Genomic DNA, 10,181 nt, shown 5'->3' on the forward strand with positions numbered 1-10,181 from the left:
GAAAATTAAGAAGCTTACCCATGGTATTAATAGTCGATCTCTAGTGCCTTTCGACCGTTAAATTAGCGACCCCAGACTTGTTTAATTTTTTACCTTTACATATGTTTATGCATTTGATTACATTGCAATTTAATGCTTATTGCTGACAAATTGTTTGAAATTCTGTTACCAATGATTTGTCTGCCTAAAATTGCATATGCTTTTTAATCGCTTATGAGAATGCAATTACTATGCAATGTTGTTTGATTTTGCAATGACTGAAGAAGGCTAAGGACATTCATCTCTTCCACCTCGACCAACGAGCTTCAACTCAATAGCTTCCGAGGATGGAATCTACATCAGGAAGGGGGGCATGTTAACCCTCATGGCTCACGGACACCCTATCACCTACGAGACGGACGTTGTAACCTACGGTGGACATTGTATTATTTATTTGGTAGAGTCAGGTACCGGGCTTGTTGGTCCAATAGGAAAAGGGTAAGAGTGATCGCCGATGAGAGGCGCACTCTAACTGGGACATTCAAGGGATTAGTTGGCTAAGCATGGGCGCCCAAGTGTGAATGGGGTGAGCTCATATAAAAGCCAACTAAACCTAAAATTCACTTATTCTCTCATTTGTGCAATGCAAGAAGAGTGCTCTTGCTCCATCTCCTTCTCCATCTCCTTGTGTACTAGTGTGTGTGTGTGTACTTGAGAGAGAGAGTGTGTGTGTGCGATCGAGCATTGCGGCGGCACGACGGAGGTGAAGCGGTTGAGCGCGACGTAGCGGCGTCTCCTTCTTCTTCGCGGCGAGGAATCCTCCACAGCAGGAGCACAGAGCGGTGAGTGACACACCATTGCCCTCTTTTGAGCTTACTAGTTAAGCTAGTTGTGTGCTTGGAGCCGTCTGTGGCTCGCACACAGTAATAGGCAAGTCCCTTGATTCGACAGTGCGGCAAGGAGCGCACAGTCGCAGAAGTCTTCGTTTTGCAATGCGTTCTTTTGCTTCTGCTTGAGCTTCTTCTTGTACTCTCTGTTTTTCCTTCATTCGTTGTTTTCCCTGATGAATTTGTTGAAGCATAGCCTGTGTGAGTGGTAAATGATATTTCTTCAGTCGACATCCACTAATCCAGTTCGGCATTTCTTCACCTGCTAATGTAGCAAGCTTAACAACTCCACTTTGTGATAGATCACTAATCACAAAGGGTCCCATATCTCGCTTCTTAAGTTTCTTGGCATGTTGCTTCAAAGTATAAACAAGTACATAATCACCTGTTTTGAACTCTTTAGTGCGTACATGTTTGCCAAAAAACTCTTTTTGTCTTCTCTTTTTAGCATAGATTGAAGCTACAACTCTCAAGCGGAGTTCATCTAGCTTTTCAAGATCATCTATTCTTGAAGAGAGCTCATGCCCTGTCCATTCTAAGCGTTTCGCTACTCGTAGAGTTGGAATTAAAAACTCTATGGGTAGTATAGCATTTAGGCCAAACACCATGTTGTACGGTGTTGTTCCAATCGATGTTTTGTAAGCTACCCTGTATGCCCATAGTGTGGAGTGTAGCTGTAGATCCCAATCTGTTCTTGACTCGGACACAACTTTAGTGAGAACCATGCATAGTGTTTTATTTGTGGCCTCAGCTTGTCCATTTGCCTGTGGATGGTATGGAGTAGATTTCCTATGTATGACCATGAATTCCTCTAGCAGATATTCAATGACTTCATTAAGAAAATGTGTCCCACGATCACTGACAATTTCTATTGGTAAACCGTATCGTACAAAAACATTCTCATACAAAAATTGTGCAGTGGTCCGTGCATCTGCTTTTTGCGTTCCCTTGGCTTCTGCCCATTTTGTGAGATAGTCCGTAGCCACAATGATATATTCGGTATGGGTGCGATATGCAGGGGGTGAGATAGGTCCCACAAAATCAATGCCCCATTTTGCAAATTCTCTTGCTCCCATCATTGGACGTAGTGGCATCTCATCTCTCTTTATCGGCACCTTGGTGCGCTGACATGCGTCACAACGCTTTACAAACTCTTCAGAATCCATATGCAATGTAGGCCACCATATTTCTGCGGTTAAGACAATTTTTTCCGTCTTATCGCCGAAAAAATGGCCTCCACTTATTCCGCTATGTGCATGTTCTGGAATCAGCAGGTATTCCCTTTTACTTGCACAGATTCTAAGTTGATTGTCCTTTCCTCGCTTATAGAGTTGGTTCCCAATTAACCGAAAGTCGCGAGCTTCTAGCTCTATAGCCCGTTTACGTGCTCTTGTGATGTTCTCAGGAAACGTCCCGGTGGTTAAGAAATCAATGATATATTGACTCCATGCAGGTGCAATGTTTACCTGAAACAATGTCGCGTGATCCACTGGTCGTTTGGCACTACATATAGTACAATTGGTAACATAAGAATGTGTGTCCTCATACATAGTTGGCCAATAAACCCCTAATTGTTTTAGTCTCTGGTGTGTTTTCACTGTTGAACAATGAAATGCACAATCTTGGACATGGGCTTCTTCAAGGTAGCACTCGAATTCTTCTGGATTTATACATAATCGTAGGATTTGGTCCGATCCTAGATGATACAGCCGTCCTGATATCAACTGGAAGTTTTTTGTTTATCGAATTGTTTGTTGTTTGGATCTGTATTCCAAATTATCAAACCTACTTCTAAAGGAAAGAATGCTAACAGTTTTCAGAGACCATTTGGGTATCATTTCAATATTGAACAGATAAGCATCTGTTATGTCATCATCTACTTCTTCAGGAGCTTCCCCGTTGTGTATCCTTGAAAGATGGTCCGCGCTCGTAGATGGGTTTTACCCTTTTTGACCACCACTGTGAAATCAAACTCTAGCAATATAATAAACCAACGTACAATTCTCCCTATATTGCATGGTTTATTTACCAGATACAAAAAGAGCTTGATGATCTGTGAAGAACACAAATTTGTTTGCGAGCAAATAATGCCGAAATTTTTTTACAGCATAAATCATTCCTAACCCTTCTCGTTCTGTGGTTGTGTAGTTCTTTTCCGCACTGTTTAGCTGTCGGCTTGCATAACAAACTGGAAAATCCATTGTTCCGTCTCCAGGTTGAGCTAGAATACTCCCAATTGCATATGCAGAAGCATCAATGTGAACATGGAATATCTTTTCCCAATCTGGTGCTTTAGGTACAGGTGATGATATAAGGTTTTCTTTCAGCTTTTGGAATGAAGTTTCACACTCCTTGGTCCAATCGAAATCGACTAGCAAATGATACAGAGGTTGTGCAATGACTGCGTACATGTATATGAATCTTCGATAATATTCGCAGTGTCCCATGAAGGATTGCACTTGTTTAGCATTAGTAGACGTGGGTAGGTCTACTATGACTTTGACTTTGTTTAGGTCAGTGGTTATGCCATTTCTTGAGACAATGTGTCCTAAGATGCGGCCTTGTTTAACCATAAAGATACACTTTTCCGGGTTAAGACAGATTCGATATGTCCTGCATTTTTCAAATACCTTTTGCAAATGATCAATATGTTCCTCTCATAGAAGAGAGTGTACACAAAGATCATCCATGTATATTTATAAGAATATTCTTAGGTATTCTTTGAACGCGTGCGTCATTAACCTTTCGAAGGTAGCTGGGGCATTAGTTAAGCCAAACGGCATAACTCGATACGCATAAATTTCCCATTCTGTGGAAAACGGTGTTTTGTGTTGATCCTCCCTTGTAATTGCCAGTTGGTTGTATCCTGAAAACCCGTCCAGAAAGGAATAAGCCCGTTTTTCGGCCACCCGCTCAAGTACATGTTCTGTGATTGGCAAGGGATAATTATCCCTTATGGTGGCTGCATTTACCTTTTTGAGGTTTACACACACTCGCAGTTTTCCGTTCTTTTTGGGAACTACCACAATTGGTGACACCCAATCTGTATGCTCAATTTCATAGATGAATTCAACTTCCATCAGCTTATCAATCTGGTCTTTGATTCGTTTAGAAAATGTATCATTGTATGTATAAGGACGTTGTTTGCTAGGTTTTGCATCCGATTTCAAAGGAATTGTATGTTGGCACATCGATGGATCAACTCCTTTGAGGTCTCTATAGGACCATGCAAACACATCTTTATATTTCTTGAGAACTTGTGTTAGCCATTCTTCTTCTTCAGGCTCTAAATCGTTTGCTATATAGACCGGTTGAGGCTTTTCACCTGGTTCTGCGAGGTCTATTCTTTTTGCATTTTCTAGCCCATCGTAAGATTCTTGGTATGTTCTTTCCCTGACTGGTGGCGTCATGATGATTTTTCTATCCTGGATGGTAAATTTCCGATAGTGTGATGGTACATTCATGTTTCCCTTCTTTGACTCCCCTTTACCATCACTATCTTCTTCAATAGTCCATATCTCACGTAAAGATCGTTTCAGTTCTTGGTATTTCTGTTTACGCTCCAGTTTGGTCCACTTTTGGTTTGTTGTTTCTTTTTTTGATTTTTGAGATTTTGTTTTTGTTTTAGCTTTTCGTACCTGTTTTATTTCCTCTCGCGTTCTTTCCCTACGATCTTTTGAGAATCTTCCTGATATTTTTACACAATCTTCTGCTTTTACAAGCATCAAATAGTGAGTTTTACCTTTTATCCTGGGCATCAGGTTCTCCCTCACTTTGTTTCCTGCTCGTTTCCTCCTATAGCGTTCTTGGCATCTAGGGTGCTGATTCGCAAAATCATAAAACCTGACATTCTCGGTTTCCCTTCCACGCTTACTTGAGGTGTCTGAACACTCATTATTTGCATCATCATTTACTTCCAGATGTTCAGAGGAGTTATAAAACTCTTCTTGTTTTGGTGGTTCTATTGTCTCATCTTCTCCGGGTATAATGCTTACCATGTAGTAGGGTAGCACATCATAGCCATCCTTATCGCAAAATTTTGTTGTTGGACTATCTGTAATGATACAGGCATCCAATGTTGCTAGTTTGTGTTCCCATTCTAGAGATTCCAAGGCATCTTCAGGGAAAGGTTTCGGAATATACTCCTTGTCCTCAATCGCCCTTTCTAAGACGCATTCCTCCCTTCTTAAGCTTCCACAATGTGAAGCTCCGCACATCCATAGATCTTTTTGTTGCCCTAACCATGCTGGGAGTTCCGATCCTGCTACTGTAGCTGAATCAAACTCTTCCACAGGTGTTTGGTTCACATCTTTGTAACTATGGTCTTTCATGTGTATTTTAGTTGTTGTCTCGCTATGTCTGACGTATATGTGGTCGTAACCCCAATCTTGGACCATCTTCAATTGTCGCATGAATGGTCTTACCAAGATGATCTCATAATTGTTCTTTTTGTCGAAATCGACTATTGCAAATGTATGCTCATACTTGATCTTGCACGAAGTGACAATCACTTTTTTTAAGAGTCCTAGATCTGCCAATTGCAACTTCATTCTGGTAGCTCTTAAAGCTGGTTCTTCCCATCTTTTCCATATTTCCTTCGTGGCGATAGCAACTCCCGCTCCACTGTCAAGAATAGCTTTGGAAACTACTCCTTGGAATTCTACTGGTAGTGTGGTGTTTCCATCTTCTCCTTCGCAATACTCTCCAACCTTGTTTAATGGTACTGGCCTAGTGTTTAGTTGAGGCCTGTCCAACTCTCTGATCTTTCACTCCAAATTTTTCTAGGAATTTACCTACTGTGGTCCACATGTTTGGTCGTAACCTTAGGAGTTCGGCTAATGTGATTGTGCATGCCACCGTGGTGGACAATAACTCAATCAAGCCTTGTGAATCCATCACTTTGTTAGAAGAAAGTCATCGAGATGGGATTGCTCTCACTTCAGACTTGGCTTCATACTCTCCTTAGTAAGAGGGTAAAGTTTTTAGTGAGTCTGGTTGGCTGTGCCCCGAACTAATTGATCCCTGGTCTCCCCCTTGTGAATGTATCTCAAAGTTCATTTGTGACCTTGCCTCAAATTCTTCAACAGGAGGTAAGATCACATTCTTCTCTTTTCTAGTGCTATTCATGTGGTTACTCATCCTGTTAGCCTCGTTGGCCTCACGGATTTGCTTCCACAGATCGTCTAGACCGTTACAATCCTTACCCATTTCTGTCAATTTTTTAGGTTGAAACCCGTCACTTGCCTCATCTATTGTATTTGGCACTATGATAGGTTCTCCTCTGGACTCATAGGCATTAGTGAGTCTTTCCTTTGTTTCTTCTTGTTCCTCTAAAGTTGGTTGGATAGGGGTTGGAGCTGGTGCTTCATGCTAATTTGCAGGTTTACCCAGCGGGTCTTCCATCAATGATTGAGTTGCTTCAATCATCTTCTTACACATTTCCAACCTTTGTTTTTCTATTTTCGCATATGGATAAGTCATCCACCTTTGCTCCTGGGTTTGGTTCTTTTTTAGTCTGGCTTCATAAGCTTTTAGAAGCGCATCTAACTGCTCATTTACCTTGTCTGTCAGTTAGATCCTCCTGATCATGCACTTTTGGGCTCTGCTATTTCCTTGGGTGCTATGGTTGCCATGGTGTGTGAGCTTAAGCTAGCTACATCCTCTAACCGCTCTAATCTATCCTTTGTATGTTTCAACTCCTCAGATAGAGTTGTTTGCTCTCGTTCTTTCCTGGCTTTCACACTCACCTTTCTAGCTTTCCAAGTGCTTCTCTGTTTTTTTGTTTCTGAACTTTGAGCATTGGTTTTTGCCTCTTCCATTATGGGTTCGTTCGTCATTCTTTGATCTCGGGCTCGTGTCACCGCCTAAATAGGTATGATTGTTTCATTTTCTAACCCTCCACTGGAATGTACTGTTTCTAGCATGTTCAAGGTGGTTTTTGCTCCTTTGCTCGGGTTTTTAGGGAAATTTGGAATCAAATGAGTAACTCCACACTCGGTGCAATATGCGTTGACTCTAATGATTTCATCATGAGGACAGTCTCTTAGCCAATGGTCTCCACCACACTTGTAGCAGGGTCCCTTGGGTTGTTGAGGTGCTCCTTGAGCTCCCCTTTGTTGGTATGCATGTCTCTATCCGCCCATGCCTCCGTTGGCTATGAACAACAATGTTCGTTCATCTAAGCTATATCTTCCTTCTCCTGCTGCATGTGCAGCTGTTGGTGGTCCTGTACTTCCTATCATGCTCCATGTTTCTGGTGTCGAGGGTTCTTCCGGTGGATAATAGGCAGAGTTTGCCGCATATCCGTTGGGATCTTCATAATGTGAATGCATAGGCACCAAAGCCTTTTCCTCTGATTCGGTTACGATTGGTGTGTATCTTATACCGATTGGTCGTAATCCTGGTAGGGGTGGTTGTTGCCCCAATACCGGTTGTTGTCTTTCTACTCCTACAGGTCCTGGAAGGTTGCCTGCTTGATACCTAGCTATGGGTGGAACTTGAGGAGAAGCTACCTGAGCTTGGGGAGCGTAGGGTCTCTCTCTCACATATACTTTGTTATAATAACATTCCTCTGTCCCATGGTTCGTCCATTTTTGTTCAATAGCACACCACTTGGGCTGTTTAGCCTGGGGTTTAGCGTACAAGCTAATCTTTTTCAGCACTTCATCTACAAGCAGCTCTTGGTTTACATCTATTTCTACTTTTGGTGTTGACTTAGAAGACTTGCTTCCACTTTGTTGTGAAGATGAATCATCGTCAAGGTCCTTGAACTCCCCCTCTTTGTAGACCGTACAATTGTCCACAAGGTAAAGATCCTCCTCGGTCAACTCATTCAACGTCATGCTCCTCTTCATATGTAAGTCTTTCTGGAGATCCGCATTCCTTAGTCCTTGGATGAATATAAGCATAAGTCTGGACTGAGTTGGCAGTTCTTCCACAGGACAGAACTTAACATATCTTTTTAGTCTTAGGACTGCCTTTCATACAGATTTCCCATCTTTCTGTTTAAATTTATGGATTTGTGAGACGGTATTATGAGCTATCCCCCTTTGTGAGAATTCCTCGATAAATTCGTCAAACACTTCCTCCATAGACTCAAAGTCTCTACGCTCTATAGAGTCAAACCAAGTAGCAGCGTCATCCTCTAGGGTTAGTCCAAACCCTGCAAATTGGGTAGGAAAGTCTAACACCTCTTCAGCTCTAATTACACGCACAAAGGCTGCTACATGATCTCTTGGGTCTCTGTTTCCTGTGTATTTCTTGTTTACCCATTTTTGCACTTGAGAAGGTCTAATTCTATGATGGTCTACAAACCTCATCATTGGATCTCCACATCCTACTCGATATACCTCCTCAGGTCTTCTATAGTAGGCTGGTTCCTCTCCTAGTGGTGCTCCTAAGCCATAATTTCTAACAGTTCTCACTAGAGATGGTTCATCTCTTCGAACTCGTTCTATGGGTGGTCCTCCAGGCTCTGTTGACCCTTGAGTCTTTGGCTTACTCTCTCCTTGATACCTTGAATAGAGTGGTGGTTCTTGCAAATCCCTTAGCCCTCATGCGGCTTGATAACCATCTCCATTTCGATCTTGTTCCAATGTTGCACTCTGTCAAAGCCATGCCTGCAATGATGGCTGAGTTGCTGGTTGGTTTTGATTGTTGAACGTCTGCGGTCGGGTAGAATGTGAGGTGGCGTCATAATCTTCTGAAAAGGGATTCGTCGACTTGCTAGGGGTGTAGGTGGCTCTTGGCACGTCGTCTGGGGCGTATGTTGATGCTCCTGGAATTGTCGCCTTTTCTACCTCCTCTGGAAGAATACGTTGGTATTCTCGTCCGTATCTATCAACAAAAACTATACCCTTCCCCATAGCAGTTTCATAAGAGAATAAGTAAAGAACCTTGTCTTTGCTTAATTCATTTAAGTATGGTTCTTTGCTACGAAAGTAAGCGACTATACCCTCACTCTCATGCTTGTAGATTCCCACGTTCTCATTATAAGTTGGAACCCTAGTTGTTTTCTTATCATACATAAAAATAGCTCCGGGCGGTTCTTGAGCTTCTGAAACCATTTTCCCTTTCGCCACGCCGATCTCCATATCTATTGTAATCTTCAGGGTTACTGACTATCAGATAGTGGTTCCCCTTTTCGTCTCCGAATCTATCTCCATCACCATAGACGCGAATTATCTCCAATATTTGAGCCGGCCTCTCCTCGATACAAATGCACTTGCGTCCTAGATAGTCAAAATAGACCAGGGCTCCCCTCGAGTTTGTTCCCTCTAAGAAGATCACAATGAGCTTGGAATCATTCAAAGTATTTAGGGAGGTGCTTCCTCCTGGCATTGGTCCGTCATAGGTGAAACCTCCTGGCTGTTGACTACCCATCATGAAGAAATATTTGTCTGATGAAGTATCAGTATCACTACCTTCCTCAATAATCGGTGCTAGTGGATCTAGCCGTGCCTGAGTTACACTCTCCTCGGTGGACACTAAGCTACCTTGGTCACCTGCCACCTTATGGTCTCTAAAAATGTATCTTCCTTATCTTAAATTCATCAAACTTATCAATGCAATTTACCACAAATCCAACCACTCACTTAGCAAAGGATCAGTCTCCGCACAACTTCTTGCTTTGCTGCTGAATATACCTGTGCACAAGCATTTAATGTCGGTAATCGAATCAAAGCATTTATCTGCTAGAGGTTAACTTAGTAATGATTGGTATAACTGGAGAGTTAATCTCAACCACTACTATATTTTATACACTGCTGATGTTCTGGATTAGGTCTGCTAATCTGGAACTGTACTTCCCTCGGATGTTGCTCAATTTACGTGAAAAAGTCTGAATTCAGTCTTTCCTCCGTCAAATGGACAAACAAGGTCCAAATTCACTTCTGAAAGAATTTCTGGAACCCTTAACACTAGAATGGTAACCTAACAGGACATAAAAGTGTCCTTTCAAGGTTTTGGCCAAAAATTCCAAAACCATAGTAGATCCACTCATTTTGAAAAATCCTTTCATGAGCTTATAGTTCAATTACTACTACATATGGAAAAAATGAGAAACTTGTAATTTTTCTCATCCCTTGGTCACTACAAGCCTCCAAAGTTATGGACCAGTGTATTATGCCCAAAACAACAATTTCTTATGGTTGATTGCATATAAATAAGAGTGGAGATTTTGTAGGACATGAGATAAAATGCCCCGTTAACTTCAATGGGTTGGTGACCAAAACATATGGTTGCTTTTACCTCACTAATTTTTTTTTGGGCAAAAAAATAGGTACAAAAAATTTGCATTTTTGCCATTCTGCAGAC

Source organism: Adiantum capillus-veneris, chromosome 3 (genome assembly GCF_014529385.1).
Source record: "Adiantum capillus-veneris isolate H3 chromosome 3, ASM1452938v2, whole genome shotgun sequence".
NCBI lineage: Eukaryota > Viridiplantae > Streptophyta > Polypodiopsida > Polypodiales > Pteridaceae > Adiantum > Adiantum capillus-veneris.